We start from the raw sequence: 6,129 nt of genomic DNA on the forward strand, positions 1-6,129 counted from the left end.
CCCGTACGTTCGCCCCGTTCAACGATCGTTGTTACTATTCAACGATTCGACTCTCCTATTCCAAATCGCGACGGATTTAAGAGGAAGAGAGTTCGTCCTAGTGAAATTGGTTCGGCACGGTATCGTTTACCGAAGGGGAGGGTATCGTACTCGAGACACCTTCCAACTCTGTGGCTTGTCCACTCTTTCGTCGTCTCGACAACTTTCATTCTCGAATCTCTTTCGCGTTACGGCGAAAGGCGATATTCCAGAAATACTGCTTTCGTTACGGTGTAAAGTATACGGTGGAACGAGGGGAAATACGAAGAGCCGTAATGCGTTTAAAGCGACATCAAGACCGCGCGACGTGTACGGTAATGCTAGAACCGCTAGTTGTAAATAATTCCTCTTCCTTTCGCACGCGGTAGCTCGATGCGCTTAATTAAACGTCTAAATGATAATTATTTCGCTCGATCCGAACGTCGGCACTTGTAGGTGCTAACGATCATCGAAAGGTCGATGCGAGCACGTTTCGTTGTACGACGAAACGAACCGTCCCCCAAGTTCCGTCGTCTCTCCTTATAAATAAGTACTCGAAATTTCCTCTCGGAAGAGCTCGCTGCGACATTTCGCTCTTTCCCGTTGATTTACGCCTCCTCTCCGTCACATATCTCGACCTTTCCTCGACGTATAACCATCCCTAGATCATCCTTAGATCATCCCTTCCTTCGGGGATCCGAGGAGTCGTCGTTGGCACGGCAAACTGTACATTTCCGATTATCCGATCTTCTCTTTTCATCGTGGCCCCTATTTCCACGAAGAAATATTCACAACGGTAAATGCGAATCGCGTTGAACGATACGCTGCTGTTGCTGCGATAAGAAGGACTCGAGAAGAGAGGAAATAATTTCAAGGCTCGCCGTTACGTTCCTCGCAAGCGTTTCGTATTCACGCAACCGACGCTCCGGGAACACGTACGTCGCGCGTACGAGATTTTCCTTCCTACGAAGATTTCCGTCGGGCACCTCATTAACTTTAACGATCCTCCAAAGTAATCATCAAACTTTGGATACGACGTGCGGAGGAAAAGATGGAAAGAAAGAGAGAGACGGCTTTAACCCCTCCACTTACACACACGCTCGGTGCAACGTTTTACCTTTCAGATATTCATTTTTATTTCGCGCGAACCGCGCTCTCTGATAAATATATTTCGAGCCTCGAGCATCGCTGAGGAGAGAGAGAGAGAGAGAGAGAGAGAGAGAGAGAACAAATAAAACGACGCAGCAAAAGCAAACCCGGTGCAATTATTCCGCATTTTCATTCAAACTTGCAAAACGGATGCGACTGCGACTGCAATTGCGGCTACGATGCTCCATTGATAAACAAATATTGTACGTTTCGTGTCATCCAGTTTGCGATAAGCGAGGAAAAATTTTGCAAAATACGTAAACGTTGTAACGAATAACGTGTAAGGAGAAAAGGACGGAACCTGGACCGTCTTTCGAAGCGAATAAGCTTCGAACTGAGATGGGACCTTTCGTTACAAAGGCTTTGTCGATTTAAACATTTCATCAAAAAGTAATGAAATTTCAAAACACGCCGGCAAACTTTGAAATTTTTTCGTACAATATCAAGAAGGAATATCGCGAACAAATTGACGAGTGCATAAAATGTCCGAGACTACGAGATCGAGTGCCGAATGGTCGTCGTCGTTTATTTAGCTTACCTCTCCGATTTAAATTTTTGCCAAATTTTTTGCGAAGCTATATAATCCATCCGAAGAAGGATCAGCGGTAGTAATTTCGGAAAGTTGTAAAATCGAGGTCTCTCTCTCCTCTCTCTCTCTCTCTCTCTCTCTCTCTCGTTGCTGCTCGACCTTCTCCCCGTTAGGAAGGCGGTCGTCCCGAAAATTCGGTATACGAGCGAACGGAAACGTTATGCTAAACTCACGAGGCGATATCTATGTATTTGGAAACGAGGCGAGGTGCGAGCGGAATGGAAAAAAGGCCGTTACGCTGATGCAAGTTAAACCGACGAGGAAAACGAAACTGAAACCTTTTCGTCGAATTTTTTGTCGATCCGTTCCTTCTTCGATAGGAAAGACCAGCACCGTTCGAGAATAAAATTACTCGTTCCTCCGAATAAAATGTGATTAGAAAGGGCAACTCCAACGATCTCGAGGAAATAGATAAGGGACGATCTTGATCTCTTTTCATCCAGATTCACCGACATTGTTCTTTCTTTCGTGTACGTTAGCACAACGAACTGGCACGACACGAATAAGGACGGAAAAGTTAGAGCCTCGAGTCCGAAGCGGCGGTCCTTCGGATGGCATTGGGAGGTACTCCGAGGTTAGGGAGGATGGCACTCTGGAGAGTCACGACCGCAAAGACCGAACAACTGCTCGTGTGGCTTTAGAAATGGTCGTCCGCAAAGTCGTGCGTCAGCTCACGAACCGATCCTACCTACCAAGATCGTAGCAGGTGTTGCTCGCCTGGGATACGACGTGGCCTCACGTACTTTGCCAGAACACTAAAGTTACATCGCGCGACTACTGCCAAAAGCTGATTAATACCTGCCTTCGATACCTTCGAGTATGACGGACGGACCGAGCGAGCTCCCTCAAGGATCAAACGGAAGAGGAAGAAGAGGAGGACGAATCTTTTCAACATTTTCTCTATTTTCCGTCCTGTCGGGCGGATAAAGTGGAAGAACTATGGCCGCACCATGCCTGCCCCCGTAGCTCTCCCAGAGGACACCTTAGTTTCGCACGTGATATTCCCAAGTTGGCAGCGTCTTAACGAGGAGAGCTCTCAGGTCCGGCATCGCGCGCGCTCCCGAGTCCTTCGTGCTTTTCTCCCGTCTACGAGCGCTACCTCTCGAAAACACCTACACCGGAGAATACGCGCACGTACGCGTCTGTCCTCGACCCCGCTACCCCTCGCTGTTCGCTATTCTCTTTCATTTACCAACGAGAAACGTTCGAGTCGCGAAACCTCGGAATTCCAACTCGTCTCCTTTCCTCTCCTCTTCTCCGTACCTCAAAACTGTCCTACGGTTTCCCTTACGGCTGCCCGAGTAATCTCCTCTTTATTCAGACGCGATCCTCTCTTCCGTCGATCGAAATCAAAAGGGAATCGACGTGGGTGAGCAGCTGGGATTAAATCCCGTTTCAAGATTTTCGTCCTACACTTCGAGAGCTTCCAACCGTGCAAGGTTGGATGACTTTACATGGACAAAATTCCATCTCCTACGCGTATAGTTCAACGCGACGACGTTGGAGCATTTCGTCGGGACACGTAACGAGCGTTTTTGAGCGGTTGCGAGAGCGAAACGAAACGTTGCTTCTTAGCCCTCGTCGGGCCGTTAAGAGGGCCGAGCATTCGCTTCCTTCGAATCTCCGTCGGGAGTAACGAGATAGGAAGAGATTAACGAGCTTACGAGAGTTTAATCGAGCGACGACCTGTCAGAAATAAAACGTAGCCATCGCTCTTGCATTAGGTTACGTTCTAGGTACCTACCGTGCCGGTGAGTATACATTAACGAGCTTCTGCCGGTGAGATCGAGAGAACCGTATCCTCCTACGGGAGGGATCGAGATCGTGACGAAAATATTACACGGGAAACTGAAAGGAAAGTGAAATTTTACTCCGAGTTAAGGATTCAAAGGCAATACGAGACGCGGCTAAAGTTTGCGAGCTATGCGAAAAATAAATGCCATTCCACGGTTAGCTACCGTAATACGATTTGCGCTAGCTTCGTAATAACTTTGCGAGCCGCGTAGGCGAGCCAACCTAAATGTCGGTGGACGTTAAGGTCGAAAGTCTACCTCCTACGTGTACGAAACGTGCCTACGTAACGTTTCAAGCGCTATAGTCGAGCTACGTGCATGCATTATTGTGTGTGTGTGCGCGCGCGCGCGCAAGCCCGCCCGCCTATCTGTGTGCATCGATTGCCCTCCTATTGCGGAATCGTCTTACACCTTGCCTTTTATCGCTACGCTTTCATTTTTCCCCCTGGCCGTCTATTAAAACAACGCTACGCTTCGATTTCAGGCTTAAAGGCCAAACGTACGAAACGTTTTATAAAATCGCCTCGGATCGTCCCTCCTCTTCGAATATCAAGCTCGGCAAAATTCGGAAAGGACCGGCCACGAAAGCTCGCCAAAAAATATCGAGAGTTTTGTCCGCGCACGTAACCCACTGTCGGTGATTAATACGACCGTAAAACTCTCCGCGGTTGGCGCTGCTCCACCAAGCGAGAATATTCGGCGCAAAGAGAAATAAAATAAATCTGTTTGTTTGTTTGTTTATCTCCCCTCGCAAAAGAGGACCGAAGGAGAAGATAGAAAACCGATTTACCTTTTCCGAAACGATCGTCCATCGGAAGAACCTCTGTCGACGAGCAACGGCAACGTTATCGTCGTCGTCGGCGACATCGTCTTCTTCTTGCGAGGGTTTAAAACGCTTTCGACGCAGTCCGAGCGCGCTTCCCTCCAGTCATTTGCCAAGATTAAAAATCGATCCGAGCCCCTTAACGTATTCTAATGCATGGGAGACATTCGCTGATTAAAAAGTTCGATGTCGTTCGTGAAAGGGATCGAATGTGATTCTTCTCGCGTATACCTACCGGCGTATTTTTCTTCTCTTTATTTCTCCTCCTTCTTCTCGGTGGAGTGAAAAATTTCGTTAATTCGCGTCAATGTCGCGGATCGATAAGGAACGTGGTCGAGAAGCATCGAGCGGAGTTCCGTAAAACGGCTGATGCCTGAAAACGGGCGCCGCGACGTCTAGACGCCAGGGAAAAAAGCACTAACGCATCGGGCAGCATCGTTGTTGGAATCGTCGGCGGAGCACCCCTTGCCCTGCTCTGTCGCTATGCCGGCTCTATAGTCTCCTAACAGGTACCACGAGCGAAAATAAACATCGTGTCGAATCCAGAGATATTTTCTCAACGGCAAGGATAGAAAATAACAAGCCATTGTTCTCACCCGGCGAATATAAATTTCCAGACTTTCGACAAATATAATAATTGCCGGTGGGCGCTTTTACGAAACGACGCGATTGTTCTCAAGATCAGCGAGCACGCTTTCGCCCGTGAAAGAGACCGCACCACGACTATTTACTTCTATTTTCTCTCGCGATCGCTCGAGCTCGTCCAATTTCTTTTCTATCCCTCTCCTTCTCTTTCTCATCGACGCCTTCTCGTTTCATCCTTTTACAAATCCGAGACCGTCGCGAAGCTCGTACGAAACATTTTCGTCTGAATAAAAACTGTCTCGTCGGCCATCGTGTATCCTAGTACCTGTTATATTATAATTAGCAAAGATAGCGGATAAAACTGTTTCACGGTTGTCACCTTGTTTCCAACTTTTCTAACCAACTTGAAATTTATTTGCGCTCTGCTTGGGTCAATCGACGACGCGTATGGAACCATTTATTCCTAAAATGTTTAAACGCGTCGGCCCAACTCCGTATTGAAATTTAATTAAAACTTATCGGCTATCGTTTATGAAACAAATCTCGTACTCGTTGACTCGTGCGAGAAACGCTTTCTGGGTCACCCATTTCCATCGAAAAATCCCGAGCCTCAATGAATCCTCGAGCAATATCGTTTTATCGTTAAAATAAATAAAAAGCTCAAATAGCAGCTCCGTTGTGCTTTACTTTACCCGCGCGTACCTCTTGTAATTTACCATACGTACGCGGAGAGCAACGCGGGCCCGACGAAGAAATTGTTAAGTACGTGCTTCGCGAAGAAAACGAGGCAATTTTTAACGTTTTCAAGCCGGCTGTCCCGAAAACGTAACGCCACCGTACACCCTCGAAAATGCTCCAAAAGATCGACCTACCGCCGGGATGCCAACAAAGGACAACGATGCTAGCACTAAGGAAAATTACGCGATATTAATTATTTTTGGTTTGCGCATTGCCATCTAAAAGGGAATTCTAAATAACGATACGATTAGAAAATGATCGATTATTATTCTTTTCCAATAAATCGATTAGACATCGAATTTGTTTAGTACAAAGTATGCTTTTTTGGATTTGGTACGAACGGTACGAAGATCTACCTTATCGACAGAGGTAAACCGAACAAAGCGATTACAGAGGGCACTCTTGATACGCCACGTCGGAAATTCTATTTAAAC

This window comes from Vespula pensylvanica, chromosome 3, assembly GCF_014466175.1.
Source record: "Vespula pensylvanica isolate Volc-1 chromosome 3, ASM1446617v1, whole genome shotgun sequence".
Classification (NCBI taxonomy): domain Eukaryota; kingdom Metazoa; phylum Arthropoda; class Insecta; order Hymenoptera; family Vespidae; genus Vespula; species Vespula pensylvanica.